Genomic DNA, 17,110 nt, shown 5'->3' with positions numbered 1-17,110 from the left:
AAAATCCTTTAAAACATGGTATTGAATGAGTTTTCACCAAAATTCTTTCAGCATTGAGATTTATTTTTTACTTATTGATTTCTTAATACCTCATTAAAAAAAAGAGACCAAAATTTGACAATAGAGATTTAAAATATTTAATACAAATTATTTCATAGTTCAATTTTATCAAATACTCAACCAATGAAGCAGGTTCAACACTATGGCCTAGTTTCCATTGAGGTGGTAAAGTTGTCCCATAGACTATAATGGAGATAAATGTTTTTACCACCAGTTTCCAAACTTTACCACCTTAATGGAAACTAAGCCTAACGGCTAGATTACTAGTCTTGCGTAGTAAAAAAGCAGTGTTAAGCCTCATAACGCTGCTTTTTTACTACCGCTGGTATTATGAGTCTTGCAGATTTAGGGGCACCGCACTCTTTTTGGCCTTACCGCAAATCAACTTACGCAATTTGTGTATAGTCTTTTTTTCTATAGGACATTCATAGCACTGGTATTACGAGCTTGTCCTGGGAGGCCAAAAAGTGAGCAGTACAACCTATCCCGTCAAGATTCGTACCGCAATCTAAAGTCAGTAGTTATGAGTTTTATTTTAATTATATTTAAGTTAGGGGGTGTTAGGGTTAGGGTTAGACTTAAGTTTAGGGGTTAATACATTTAATATAGTGGCTGCGACGTTGGGGACGGCAGATGAGGGGTTAATAATATTTAACTAGAGTTTGCGATGCGGGAGTGCTGCAGTTTAGGGGTTAATATGTTTATTATAGTGGCTGCGACGTTGGGGGCGGCAGATTAGGGGTTAATAAGTGTAGGTAGGTTGCAGCGACATTGGGTGCGGGAGATTAGGGGTTAATAAATATAATGTAGGTGTTGGCGATGTTGGGGGCAGCCGATTAGGGGTTAATAAGTATAATGTAGGTGGTGGCGGTGTCCGAAGCGGCAGATTAGGGGTTAATAAGTGTAATGTAGGTGGCGGCGATGTCAGGGGCGGCAGATTAGGGGTTAATAAGTGTAAGATTAGGGGTGTTTAGACTCGGGGTTCATGTTAGGGTGTTAGGTGTAACCCACACATCGCAAAATAATAAAGTAATTACCCCATAATCCGCAAATAAGATAACATAGTAATCCATTACCCGTCAACCACCTGCATCACAATAAACCTAATTACCCTATTAACCCCTAACCACAAAACCCCCACATCGCAATAAAACTAATTACCCTATTAACCCCTAAAATCGCAAAACCCCATCGCAATAAACTTAATTAACCTATTAACCCCTAAACCGCAAACCCCCCCATTGCAATAAATCTATTTAGCCTATTAACCCCTATACCCCCACATCGCAACAAACCTAATTAACCGATTAACCCCTTAAGCCGCCAAAACCCACAACACAAATAATTAATTAAATTACTAAGCCCCCTAACCTAACATCCCCTAACCTAACACCCACTAAATTAAACCCAATTACCTAAATTAAAAATACAAAATTACAAACAAAATAAAAAAAACTAACATTACTTTTAAAAATAAAAAAAATTAAGTTTGAATTAAGCTAAAATTACAGAAAATAATAAACAAATTATCAAAAATTAAAAAATTAAACCTAATCACTATCGGCTAGATTTAGAGTTCTGCGGCCAAAGGGGTGCGTTAGCTACGCATGCTTTTTTTCCCCCGTACCTTTTAAATACCGCTGGTATTTAGAGTTCACAGAATGGCTGCGTTAGGCTCCAAAAAAGGGAGCGTAGAGCATATTTACCGCCACTGCAACTCTAAATTCCAGCGGTGCTTACGAACGTGGCCAGCTTCAAAAAAGTGCTCGTGCACGATTCCCCAATAGAAAACAATGGGGCCATTTGAGCTGAAAAAAAACCTAACACCTGCAAAAAAGCAGCGTTCAGCTCCTAACGCAGCCCCCTTGTTTTCTATGGGGAAACACTTCCTACGTCTGCACCTAACACCCTAACATGTACCCCGAGTCTAAACACCCCTAACCTTACACTTATTAACCCCTATTCTGCCGCCCCCGCTATCGCTGACACCTGCATATTTTTTTTAACCCCTAATTTGCCACTCCATACACCGCCGCTACCTACATTATACCTATGTACCCCTAATCTGCTGCCCCTAGCACCGCCGACCCCTATATTATATGTATTAACCCCTAATCTGCCATCCCTGCCATCGCTGACCCCTGAATATTATTATTAACCCCTAATCTGCCGCTCCGTACACCGCCGCAACCTACATTATACCTATGTACCCCTAATCTGCTGCCCCTAACACCGCAGACCCCATATATTATATTTATTAACCCCTAATCTGCCCCCCACAACGTCGCCTCCACCTACCTACAATAATTAACCCCTAATCTGCTGACCGGATCTCGCCGGTACTCTAATAAATGGATTAACCTCTAAAGCTAAGTCTAACCTTAACACTAACACCCCCCTAAATTAAATATAATTTAAATCTAACGAAATAAATTAACTCTTATTATATAAATTAATCCTATTTAAAGCTAAATACTTACCTGTAAAATAAATCCTAATATAGCTACAATATAAATTATAATTATATTGTAGCTATTTTAGCATTTATATTTATTTTACAGGCAACTTTGTATTTATTTTAACCAGGTACAATAGCTAAAATAGTTAAAATAATTAAAAAATTACCTGTAAAATAAATCCTAACCTAAGTTACAATTAAACCTAACACTACACTATCAATAAATTAATTAAATAAAATACCTACAATTATCTACAATTAAACCTAACACTACACTATCAATAAATTAATTAAATACAATACCTACAAATAACTACAATTAAATAAACTAACTAAAGTACAAAAAATAAAAAAGAACTAAGTTACAAAATTTTTTTTTTTACAAACATTAGAAAAATATTACAACGATTTTAAACTAATTACACCTACTCTAAGCCCCCTAATAAAATAACAAAGACCCCCAAAATAAAAAAATGCCCTACCCTATTCTAAATTAAAAAAGTTCAAAGCTCTTTTACCTTACCAGCCCTGAAAAAGGCCCTTTGCGGGGCATGCCCCAAATAATTCAGCTCTTTTGCCTGTAAAAAAAACCATACAATACCCCCCCCAACATTACAACCCACCACCCACATACCCCTAATCTAACCCAAACCCCCCTTAAATAAACCTAACACTAAGCCCATGAAGATCTTCCTACTTTATCTCCACCATGCCAGGTTCACCGATCGCTCCAGGCTCCGAAATCTTCATCCAAGCCCAAGCGGGGGCTGGCAATCCATAATCCGGCTGAAATCTTCTACCAAGCGGCGGCTGAAGAGGTCCAGAAGAGGCTCCAAAGTCTTCATCCTATCCGGGAAGAAGAGGAGATCCGGACCGGCAACCATCTTGATCCAAGCGGCATCTTCTATCTTCATCCGATGAGGAACGGCTCCATCTTGAAAACCTCCAGCGCGGATCAATCTTCTTCTTCTGACGTCCAACTGAAGAATGAAGGTTCCATTAAGGGAAGTCATCCAAGATGGCGTCCCTCGAATTCCGATTGGCTGATAGGCATTGCCCTAAGTTAAACAGCTCTTTTAAGTCCCTCTTAACAGTAAAACCTATCACCGACCAACCCCCCAAAATAAATAACAAACAATCTAGGGAGTGTGCGCAGAGTATGGTAAACCAGACTCCTAAAAAACCTAAATGATCCCCACAGTTAGGCAAATATCAGAAAAAATAAAAACATATCTTAGGAGCGTTCAAAGGCTAAAGGTTTACAGATAGAACCAGTATAGATCTAAGTGGCAAAAGTGCCTAACTAAGTGAAAACTCCTAGATGGCAAAAGAAGGTATATACAGTAAAGGAAGTTTAATTACACCTCATTTACAAATAAGTACAAAGCTACAACAGATAATCGTTGGATACAAACAATATAAAAATCGGACGTCTCCGATATATTTAAACAAATAAAATCAGTTGCTCTAGAATATTGCCACCACTTAAAATGATAATCAAACTATATTAAAAGTTCCAGTCAGAACCGCTTATTAATAACAATTTCAAAACGGTTAAAAGACAATGTGGATCCAAGGCAAAGTGTTCGCTATGTTAGCAGTCCCAGACAGATAAGTACATATTACCTTACTCCTTCTGGGTGGTATTTGACACAGGGAAAACCAAACTTACAAGCTGCTCTACCTCGTTGAGATTTGAGTCCTCGACCGTTGCGGTCACATGTGCAGAGGCTGTCAGAGTACTCAGATCTTATTGGCTGGTGTCGATTTTCTTTTTTTTTTTAAACTTTTCCAGCTGGTTAATCTGTATGCTCTTAATGTAGTAAAAGGACGTATCCGCTCTTAAGTGCAGTTTGCACGCAGGATACTCAGATAGTGCTTAAGATATTCCAACAGAGATCTTATTCAGCAAGGAATGGTAAAATCTTTGGTATTTATGTAGTGCAAAGATACATGAATGTAAACACAGGCTCTAGGTATATGTGTCAATTTACCGGTATCTCAGCCTTAGTATCTGCTTATATAAAAGTCCCAGCAGACAACTTTGCTCCCAGTATAGAGAATGTGAAGTATTTAGATATTGTAAGTTATTCTTGCTGCAACTTGTTAGCAAACATCAACGCGTTTCTTCCTTTGTGAGGGCTTTTTCAAGATCTTGAAAAAACCCTCATGAAGGGAGAAACGCGTTGATGTTTGCTAACAAGTTGCAGCAGGAAAATAAATAAACCTAACACTAAAAAACCTAAACTATTCATTGCCCTGAAAAGGGCATTTGTATGGGCATTGCCCTTAAAAGGGCATTAAGCTCTTTTGCTGCCCTTAAAATGGCATTTATCCCTAATCTAAATAAAACAAACCTTCCCAAGAAATTTAAAAAACCTAAGTCTAACCCCCAGGTTGGTACTCACGGTTGCTGAAGTCCGGCAGAGAAGGTACTGTTCCAGGAGGTGAAGTCTTCTTCCAAGCGGTGACCTCTTCTTTCTTTTTCCAGGAACAAACCAGCGCAGAGCGGAGGGCGTAGCTGAAGATCGATGACTGCAGAGCTGAAGACCGGCGACCCTGGAACTGAAGACCGGTGACCCTGGAACTGAAGACCGGTGGCCCTGGAACTGAAGACTGGCGACCGTGGAGCCATGGAGCGTGTAGGAGCCTCTTCGTATGATCTCCACCGTTCACTAAGTAGTGAATTCAAGGTACGCGATTAAAGATGGCGTCCCTTGAATTCCTATTGCCTGATTTGATTCTTCAAATAAAATCAGCCAATAGGATGAGAGCTACTGAAATCCTATTTTCTGTTCAAATCAGTCAATTGGATTTCAGTAGCTTTCATCCTATTGGCTGATTTGAATTTAAAGAATCAAATCAGCCAATAGGAATTCAAGGGACGCTATCTTTAATCTTTAACCTCCATGGCTCCGCCAGTCTTGAGTTTCTTGATCACCAGTCTTCTTTTAAGGGCTTTTGGTAGGTTACCATTAGATTAGGGGGTGTTTTTATTTTGGGGGGCTTTTTTATTTTCATAGGGATTAGGTTTCATTTTTTTATTTTGGATAATGTTTATTTTTTTCTGTAGTTCTATTTTTTTTTTTTTTGTAGTTACAACATATAGACTGCCCTCTGGGCAACTTACCAACAAGTATATATATATATATTTATAAATATATATATATATATATATATATATAGGTATATACTGTGTGTATATATATATATATATATATATATATATATATATATATATATATATATATAAAACCAAATATAGTGGTAAGTCCAGCACTTTCTTGGGTACCCCTTTACTGGGTATAGCTTCTAGTAGGTTTACCTTTACAGTGCACGTTTGCCTGGGAGGCCTGCCATGCTCCCATATAATTTTCAAAGTAGACAATGGCAACAGCACTTTTCTTTAAAACACTTCTTCTTTATTAAAGTAACATTTTAGGATAAAATACAGCGACGTTTCGAGCCTCTTGGGCCCTTCCTCATGCTATAGATTAAGAACAAACATGTCCCTTATGTACACCTGTGTATAGGGTGTGGCTTAGTTAATTACAGAATTTTACCTGCACTTAGCTCATGTTGGTATCCCCAACTGGTAAGGTTCTGACTAAACTTTTCAACTTTATTATTCAACTTTGTTATTATTTTTTAATAAACATTTATTTCTCAACACTTAAATGTATGCTTATGTGGTATGTCATATATGTTTCTTTATAATATGTTACAAATAGACACATATCCACACTTTTTATACACAGGAATTTAAAAACAATTATAAAAACAAATGTAGATCATAATCCTTGTTTAATCCATTTGGATATAGTGTTTTCAGATTTTTTATCCACCATACTTCTTTCTTTTTAAGTAGCAACTCTCTATTGCCTCCTCTCCTTGGTTTAGGAATATGGTCTATGACCTGAAACCTTAACTGACTAACAGTGTGCCCTACTGTTATAAAATGTGATGAGACAGGTAATGTCATATCCTTGCATCTTATAGAGGACTTGTGTGCACTTATTCTGTCCCTGATGGGGTTAATTGTCTCCCCTACATAGCCCCGCCCACATGGGCATTTCAAGATATATACAACATAATTAGTATCACAGATGAAGAAGCCATTGATTTCTCTCTTTTTAGTGTCATTAATTTGTGCAACATTTTTACCCGTTATCATTGAGTTACATTGAGCACAATGTAGACAGGGGTATGATCCCTTATTTGCAGTTGTCAGATAGTTAACTGGATCTTTTTTATTACTGCCAATATCTGCTTTCACTACAAAAACTCTTATATTTTTAACCCTTTTATATGAACTGATGGGGGGTTGTTGAAATTCCCTAATGTTAGGGTTAGTCCTCTCCAATAGATACCAATGCTTTCTTATTATCTTAGAGATATCTTCACTGTACTGATTATATTCTGAAGTGAAAATCAGCTGATTTCTGGTTTTATCTTTTTTAATCCCTGTTCTCTCTTCCTTAACTGTCTGTTCACATTTCTCAATGATAGATATAGGATAGCCTCTATTGCAAAATTACTTGGCCATTTGTTTCATTCTTTTTTCCTGCAATCTTGGTTCTTTTACATTTCTAGCTGTCCTTAAAAAATGGCTTTTGGGAATTGATTTAAACACTTGCTCAGGATGAAAACTTTCATAATGTAATATTGTGTTGCGATCTGTTGATTTACAATAAAGATCAGTAACCAAATTACCAGATTGTTTGTATACCCATGTATCCAGATAACTCACTCTATTTCTAGAATAATTAAGGGTAAATTTAAGGCAGCCTGTGCAGTGATTGAGTTCTTCAACAAACGACTCTAGGGACTCCTCTGTGCCCCTCCATATGCCAAAAATATCATCTATGAAACGTAGCCATACTTTACAGTTTGTTAAATAACTGTTATTGATATACACAAATTTCTTTTCATATTGGCTAACAAAAATATTGGCGTATGAAGGGGCCACATTGGAGCCCATAGCAGTTCCCTTCTTTTGTATATAGTATGTATCCTGAAATAATAAATAATTTAGGTATAGAATGATGTTAAGCATTTCTTCTATGAAAGAACATTGTAAATTTGTATATATTTCAGAGGTTTTTAATGCTTCAAGTACTGCCTGCACCCCTGCCTCATGGGGGATAGCTGTATATAGGCTGACAATATCTAGGGAAAATAAGATATCAGTGTCTTCTATTTTGATCTCTTTAATTTTTCCTAAAAAATCCCCTGTGCCTTTAAGAAAAGACTGTTGGATCTTAGTAATAGGATTCAAAATCTTTTCAAGAAAGATAGCAACATTTGAAAATACAGATTCTGTACTCGCCACAATAGGCCTTCCAGCAGGCTCTTTTACATTTTTATGAATTTTATGTGTTGTGTAAAACACCGGTGTAATTGGGTCTTTTTTATTAAGAATGTTGCTAAATCTTTGGTGATAATATCTCTAGCCAATGCATTATTCACAGTTGCAAAAATCTCTTTTTGTATTTCAGGTAGTGGGTCATGATCTAATATTAAATAGATACCACCATCAGATAATTGTGTAAGGATCTCTTGTATATAATATTGTCTATCAAGCACAACTACTGCTCCGCCCTTATCGGCATTTTTAATAGTAATGGCAGTATTGTTTGCTAGATCTTTAAGGGCTTTTCGTTCTGATGGTGTAATATTACTCTCTATTTTTGGTTTATTTTTTAATACATTTTTTTAATGTCTGTTTGTACTAACTTAATGTATGTCTCCACACCTGAATTGATTGTATTAGGTACAAAATTAGATTTATTTTTAAGACCTAAACTGTGTGTGTCAAATTTCATAGAATTAGCTCCTAAACCTTCTGGACTTGTTTTAATTGCATGCTCTTGTGGGATACTGAAATGAGCTTTTAACCTTAAGTTTCTAAAAAACCTATACAGGTCTTTATCTATTGTAAACTCATTATTAAACATTGTGGGGCAAAAGACAACCCTTTATTTAATACATTTGTCTCATCTTTAGTAAGTTGGTATTTTGATATATTTATTACCAATGTCTCTTGGTTACTGTCCATATTATTTACATCCTATGGCGAAAAGAAGAGACAGCGCAACCCCACATCAAGGTAGTAGTTTCACAAATTTATTCAACACACGAAAGTAATGCACTTACAGACAGATTAAAAGGTATCGCATTAATCCCTTCATAGGGAAAATAAGAAGCAGGTCCCAGTTCTCTCAGGAATCCTTCCGGTCACAGCTTTAGTGCTGCTGCTTCAGTATTGCTTCCACACAATCTTAGTATATCAGAGCCGTCCTTGGCTCCGCCCCAACGCGTTTCGTCTGCGCTCTCCAGACTTTCTCAAGAGGAAATGATGATGTATAGTACGCTCCTGTGCGTCGCTATTTACATCCACTCGTCACTTCTGATTGGTTGCTCACTGTCCTATCCAGTAGCGGTATGCGGACAAGCCTCTCTTTGTTAAAGGCAATATCATAAGATCCGTTTGATGCAAAATAAACGTAAAGTCTTTCTTTTAACATACTCCATTTAGATATTTAAATGCATAAATATTGAAACTTAAAAATATAAATTCATAAACATAGTAAAATCCATACATTATCTACCGATCATTATTGACATTGTATAAAACGTCATAAAAGAGAGTTAGCATAATAAAATAAGGAAAACTAATACTTACATAAGAAATTTCATACCTAATACACATTCTTCTTAAAGGAACCTATATAGTTTAGAAAAGAGTTAATCCGAATTCATTTCTTATGTATGGATTTTACTATGTTTATGAATTTATATTTTTAATGTTTCAATATTTATGCATTTAAATATCTAAATGGAGTATGTTAAAAGAAAGACTTTACGTTTATTTTGCATCAAACGGATCTTATGATATTGCCTTTAACAAAGAGAGGCTTGTCCGCATACCGCTACTGGATAGGACAGTGAGCAACCAATCAGAAGTGACGAGTGGATATAAATAACGACGCACTAGAGCGTACTATACATCATCATTTCCTCTTTTCCTCTTGAGAAAGTCTGGAGAGCGCAGACGAAACGCGTTGGGGGCGGAGCCAAGGACAGCTCTGATATACTAAGATTGTGTGGAAGCAATACTGAAGCAGCAGCACTAAAGCTGTGACCGGAAGGATTCCTGAGAGAACTGGGACCTGCTTCTTATTTTCCCTATGAAGGGATTAATGCGATACCTTTTAATCTCTCTGTAAGTGCATTACTTCCGTGTGTTGAATAAATTTGTGAAACTACTACCTTGATGTGGGGTTGCGCTGTCTCTTCTTTTCGCCATAGGATTCACATATAAAGAGAGCGTTTGGAAACAAGCCTCTGGAAATAGCTGCACCTCATTTTCGAAAGTCAGTGAATAGGAGCTGGTAATATAAACCACCGCAACAAACATTACTCTATGCGAACACTCCTAAGGACATTTCCCTGCAGTGGGTAATATCAATTCAGAAAGATCATCTGTGTTTTTTATTTTCTATTGCTCTTTTAAGTATTGATAATTTTATATACGAATTTATATTAACTTGTATGTGTATTTCTTATTCAATATTTTATCGATGTATATTTGCTGCAATATTAATTTAGTAATTTAACTATTTATAACTATTTTTAATCTATTCTAATATCTCTCCTTTTTTTTTTTTTTTTTTATTAATATTTTTATTGAGGAAATGGGATACATACACTTTATATAGCAAATGCAATAGAACAGTTAAACATAACATATCTGATTATAGTTATGCATCAATATTGAAAATCCTCCTTTTTTAGTCCCCAAAAACAATGATGCAGATCACTCTTGGATCTGTTCTGAAGCTTAAGAAAAACCAACGGGGTTAATGTGCAGCATAAAACAAAAATAAAAGTTTAAATAGGAATAAACTGCATCACATGAAAGTATAAACAAAATATGAAAAAACTACTCGTTTCTAATAGGTACAAAATGGATGCAGGAGTCAGGACTGGTTTCTATATTAGTACAGCTCCCACAAAGGCAAACAACTATCATTTATAAACTTGTACAACTTGGCAAAGCGGATAAACGTGTTTTTTTTGTTTTGTTTTTTTTTGTATGTCTTAGGCAGCTGTAAACATATACTTTTAATATGTTGTTATACTTCCCTCTCTTGGTCGTAAAAATACGGTACAAACCCTGATATGTAAAGCACACAGCACCCAATTAAAAACCCTCCCTTATAGTTAAGTTCTTGGTATTGCCTTTTTATGGAATATACTGGGCTTCCCATCCCCGGTCCCGGCAGCAGACCACGCACGGGCGACCCACTTTGCTATCTACTTTCTTTCAAGAACTGAGGCTAGGTGCATAATAAATTTCCCTTTTTCAAATGTAAGTTTATGTCCCACTATGATCCCCCCCCCCTAAACCCCGCAGGAAACATATCAAATTATAAAAGGGTATTGATGCTATTTCTGTGCCTCTTTTAAGATATCCATGTGCGTGTACTTCTAAAGCTTATCTACATTCTATTTAATGCAATAACAGGAGGGCTTGAAACCAGGTGATTCAGGACATTATACATGTAGAGGAATACTAACTCCTAAGCATACTCCAAAATCTTTTAAACGTACAGGCTCTATATAAAAAGAGCGCCTATTAAAACAAAAAAAAAACAATTACCATACTTAAGTTAACAGTGATGATATATATATAACAGTATCAAGCATTGGCTGGTTTTAGGAAGTCACAGCAAGGATCTGTGTTAGATTGTTTATTTGAGTTCCCTTCCTCTGGCTTTAGTTGGTCCCGACAGTGTTGTTTTGTGAACAGTCTTTTAGGAACCATGCTGCCGAGATAGCGGGGTATATCCAGCGGCTTAGGTATAGCCGTTTCTGTTAAGACTGGGGTGTTATCTTTATATTTCCCAAGGCGTAAGTCTCCCTTGTCTTCCCGTTCGACGGGTGCTTCAGTGTCGTAACCGCTTAGCTGTGGGTCTGTTTGAAGGAAAGTGCTGAGCTTCTTGTTGTGACTGGAGGCCGTTGCTCCGTTAGCTCTGGCGCCATTCCTATGTTTAAATGGTGGAGTCATGCTGAATGGATTCTTGAAAAAGATAGGGCTCCTCTGCTGCTTATCTGTCGTTTGAGGTTTGTCAGTTTGCTTGGGCAGCTGCTTTCGGGATGAAGCCTGGAGCGGTGGCCCTGCGCTAACTTTAATTTCTCTTTTGTCTCGTGGAGGGGAAACCGCGGGAGCGCTCTTATCCGCGGCTCCCACATCCACAACTGCCACCGCTTCGTCTTTCACTCCATACTCTGGGTTGCTGAGCTTCATGCTTGGTTGTGTCAAAAAGTCCCAAGGAGCTCTTTGTAATAGGTCCATGAAGCGTTGTTCCATTCGCTCCATAAAAGCATCAATGCGGGTTATGTATGTCTTTTCCATTACGGCAGCCATATTTGTTGCACAGCGATAGTTGATATTCTCAGGTAGTCAAGTACTGGGGAGATTCTTTTAGTACCAAGAATCTAAGTAAGTATGAGAATTTTATATTTCTTGATACCAGTCCTGACAAGTACCCTCGGTAAACCAAGGGGGGGGTAGCGCTGCCTGTCCAGAGCCGCCTCTCCAGGCCTCTATTGTCCACTCTCGTGTTCCGGCATAAAAAATACAGATATTAGCGCAGATTATGCCTGTTCATTCACAGTACCAGCGTTACTGGATCTTTTGTTTGTTGTATCTCTGTAAAAAGTACCCTCCACAGGCGGATTGTTGGGTTATCTGCAGGAGCACTGAGAAGATGCGACCGTCCACAGTCGCTGTTAGGACACACCCCCCCATATCTCTCCTTTTTTAACACCAATATTCCATATCTACTACTCTACCAAGTTGCGCTGTTAATACTTCTAGTGTGCCATATTATTTACAGTCTCTATATTGGGACTTAGGGTATGTAATTCAAGATCTTGTACATTACCACCCAGGTTGACATTCTCTGATGGCTCGATTTCTTCTATTTCTTCCGGCCTCTCTGATATGGTCTGTTGCGTAGGCGATTGGACTGCGGGAGGTAGGAGCTGTCATTGTTTGTGCTTCCTTCCTCCCCGCCTGTATCTGCCTCTGTACTGGACCCTAAAAAATCCTCCGATGAGGATGATTCCTTTTCAGCAAACGCCGTTCTGTGAGGTGCGCTCCTTGCTCCTCTCCATGTTCCACGTCCTCTTCCGGTTCCTGGTCGCCTCCAAGTGACGTCATGCGTCTCACTGTCACCGGACCATCGGTAGACACGGTTTTATTTATAATCGTCTTCATCATGACCAAACTTCTGTCTTTTTACTTCTTTGAGATCCCTTTGGAATTCATCTAGTGCCTTGTCTGCCTCCATCTTCAGCTTCACCAGCTCTTCAGCAGTAAAGTAAGTACTTAGTGCAGCTTCACTTTCAGCTACCGTTGTTCTCTGGTTCTCAATTTCTTCTTGGAGGCATTCAACAGTCAACACTATGATATCGAATGAACATTTATTTAAGATGCACTCAAATCTCTTTTTATACTTGGTGTTATTAGTCATAATAGTGGGTCTCAGTTTTATTCGTAACCCCCGGGGTATCCGTCTCACCCTGAAGTATTCCGCCAAGGTGGTACTGTGGAGTTCACAAGATAGAAGTTTTCTCTTTGCTTTCTCCCAGTTTTTAGCCATATTTGTATTTGATGTCCCTTTAAGAAAATCTCTGGGGCCTTTTGCCAGTGCTGTTATTCTGGAGGCATCTATATCCGAATAGGAAAAAACATCTTGATCCTCTTTAGTTACTTCCATATTGTAGTGCACCTAACTTGTAGCAGGTAAGATATATAACCAAATATAGTGGTAAGTCCAGAAGGTTTAGGAGCTAATTCTATGAAATTTGACACACACAGTTTAGGTCTTAAAAATAAATCTAATTTTGTACCTAATACAATCAATTCAGGTGTGGAGACATACATTAAGTTAGTATAAACAGACATTAAAAAAATGTATTAAAAAAATAAACTAAAAATAGACAGTAATATTACACCATCAGAACGAAAAGCCCTTAAAGATCTAGCAAACAATACTGCCATTACTATTAAAAATGCCGATAAGGGCGGAGCAGTAGTTGTGCTTGATAGACAATATTATATACAAGAGATCCTTACACAATTATCTGATGGTGGTATCTATTTAATATTAGATCATGACCCACTACCTGAAATACAAAAAGAGATTTTTGCAACTGTGAATAATGCATTGGCTAGAGATATTATCACCAAAGATTTAGCAACATTCTTAATAAAAAAAGACCCAATTACACCGGTGTTTTACACAACACCTAAAATTCATAAAAATTTAAAAGAGCCTCCTGGAAGGCCTATTGTGGCGAGTACAGAATCTGTATTTTCAAATGTTGCTATCTTTCTTGATAAGATTTTGAATCCTATTACTAAGATCCAACAGTCTTTTCTTAAAGACACAGGGGATTTTTTAGGAAACATTAAAGAGATCAAAATAGAAGACACTGATATCTTATTTTCCCTAGATATTGTCAGCCTATATACAGCTATCCCCCATGAGGCAGGGGTGCAGGCAGTACTTGAAGCATTAAAAACCTCTGAAATATATACAAATTTACAATGTTCTTTCATAGAAGAAATGCTTAACATCATTCTCTACCTAAATTATTTATTATTTCAGGATACATACTATATACAAAAGAAGGGAACTGCTATGGGCTCCAATGTGGCCCCTTCATACGCCAATATTTTTGTTAGCCAATATGAAAAGAAATTTGTGTACATCAATAACAGTTATTTAACAAACTGTAAAGTATGGCTACGTTTCATAGATGATATTTTTGGCTTATGGAGGGGCACAGAGGAGTCCCTAGAGTTGTTTGTTGAAGAACTCAATCACTGCACAGGCTGCCTTAAATTTACCCTTAATTATTCTAGAAATAGAGTGAGTTATTTGGATACATGGGTATACAAACAATCTGGTAATTTGGTTACTGATCTTTATTGTAAATCAACAGATCGTAACACAATATTACATTATGAAAGTTTTCATCCTGAGCAAGTGTTTAAATCAATTCCCAAAAGCCAGTTTTTAAGGACAGCTAGAAATGTAAAAGAACCAAGATTGCAGGAAAAAAGAATGAAAAAAAATGGCCAATAAATTTTGCAATAGAGGCTATCCTATATCTATCATTGAGAAATGTGAACAGACAGTTAAGGAAGAGAGAACAGGGATTAAAAAAGATAAAACCAAAAATCAGCTGATTTTCACTTCAGAATATAATCAGTACAGTGAAGATATCTCTAAGATAATAAGAAAGCATTGGTATCTATTGGAGAGGACTAACCCTAACATTAGGGAATTTCAACAACCCCCCATCAGTTCATATAAAAGGGTTAAAAATATAAGAGATTTTGTAGTGAAAGCAGATATTGGCAGTAATAAAAAAGATCCAGTTAACTATCAGACAACTGCAAATAAGGGATCATACCCCTGTCTACATTGTGCTCAATGTAACTCAATGATAACGGGTAAAAATGTTGCACAAATTAATGACACTAAAAAGAGAGAAATCAATGGCCTCTTCACCTGTGATACTAATTATGTTGTATATATCTTGAAATGCCCATGTGGGCGGGGCTATGTAGGGGAGACAATTAACCCCATCAGGGACAGAATAAGTGCACACAAGTCCTCCATAAGATGCAAGGATATGACATTACCTGTCTCATCACATTTTATAACAGTAGGGCACACTGTTAGTCAGTTAAGGTTTCAGGTCATAGACCATATTCCTAAACCAAGGAGAGGAGGCAATAGAGAGTTGCTACTTAAAAAGAAAGAAGTATGGTGGATAAAAAATCTGAAAACACTATATCCAAATGGATTAAACAAGGATTATGATCTACATTTGTTTTTATAATTGTTTTTAAATTCCTGTGTATAAAAAGTGTGGATATGTGTCTATTTGTAACATATTATAAAGAAACATATATGACATACCACATAACCATACATTTAAGTGTTGAGAAATAAATGTTTATTAAAAAATAATAACAAAGTTGAATAATAAAGTTGAAAAGTTTAGTCAGAACCTTACCAGTTGGGGATACCAACATGAGCTAAGTGCAGGTAAAATTCTGTAATTAACTAAGCCACACCCTATACACAGGTGTACATAAGGGAGATGTTTGTTCTTAATCTATAGCATGAGGAAGGGACCAAGACGCTCAAAACGTCGCTGTATTTTATCCTAAAATGTTACTTTAATAAAGAAGAAGTGTTTTAAAGAAAAGTGCTGTTGCCATTGTCTACTTTGGAAATCATATATATATATATACAGATATAGATGGCGTCTAAATACAGTTTGGCTGACGTGTTATGCGCTCTCTAATGGCGATTAATCATAGACTGTCTCTCCTTGGCTACACCATTTAACCCTTTACATATCAATTAAAAACAACATGAAATAAAATCATGATGCTGAACTTAGACAAAGTCTCTGCTGCATTAAGAATAGCAATGTACCAAGATTAAGTGAGATATCAAATATTTAAATAATTATGCATTTGACAGATTATACAAATGAAGATAATAAAATATATACACCCAGAGTTTGGATTCTTGAAAATGTATACACAATAGGCAATATTAGAAAGGCTAAACAATGCTGAAACAAGACAATATAAAAACACAGAAGCGCCACATGGCCCAATATTGTTTGATGTAAATGAAGGTGTTATAATTTTTAAGCTAAACAACTAACATATTAAAGTTAATAAACAAAATTAAAACCTACTGACCTATATTTTCTCCAAAACGAAGTTTAATAACGTTCTAAAAGTTATATCTTTTATTCGCCGATGATGTCACGTTATCCTGCCCACTATTTTCAGCACTGCATGTTCAAAATACTTAAACCAATAACTTTGTGTTTAAAGCGCCATTTTGAAACCTAGGTATTGTAACGGATTGGAAAACAATTAAATTTGCAGACAAGATTTCTGATATACGGTAGAAATATGTTAATGAAATGCTATTGATAAAAAGCGTATTTGGGGTAGTTAGTTAGTAACAGGCATAGAAAATATTTACTTACAGTGGCCCTTTAAGTGTGATAAAAACACTAACATATGGTATAACACCCCTAATGGTACAGAAGGAGCGGTCTGGGGTCAATAACCGTCACCCAGAAGACTAACCTCCAGTGGATATTCAGTAATCTGCAAAGGATGATACAGAACACAAAAATGCCTATATGGCCTAGAATTGTTTGTATAGGAGATATATAATACTGGTATATAATACACTCACATTTAGTAGAGCACCTCCCTTGGTGCAGTCAGAGCAAGCTGGGATCAATACAGTCACTCGGTAGACTTATGTCCGGCTATCTGGAGCTCCCAATGATCCAGAGGTGGAGGCGTAGGTCAGAGAGTAGGTAATAATAGTAGTCCGGCAGCAAGTGGTAAGTATGTAAAAACTTACTTAATTAAAGTGTTAAAATAAATGATCCACCTTATCTGGCAAGTTTTTTGTCATATATAGCATCTAATAGTTTATTACAGATATTACACTGCTATCACGT

This window comes from Bombina bombina, chromosome 11 (assembly GCF_027579735.1).
Source record: "Bombina bombina isolate aBomBom1 chromosome 11, aBomBom1.pri, whole genome shotgun sequence".
Lineage (NCBI taxonomy): Eukaryota > Metazoa > Chordata > Amphibia > Anura > Bombinatoridae > Bombina > Bombina bombina.
This window is presented reverse-complemented; position numbering follows the sequence as displayed.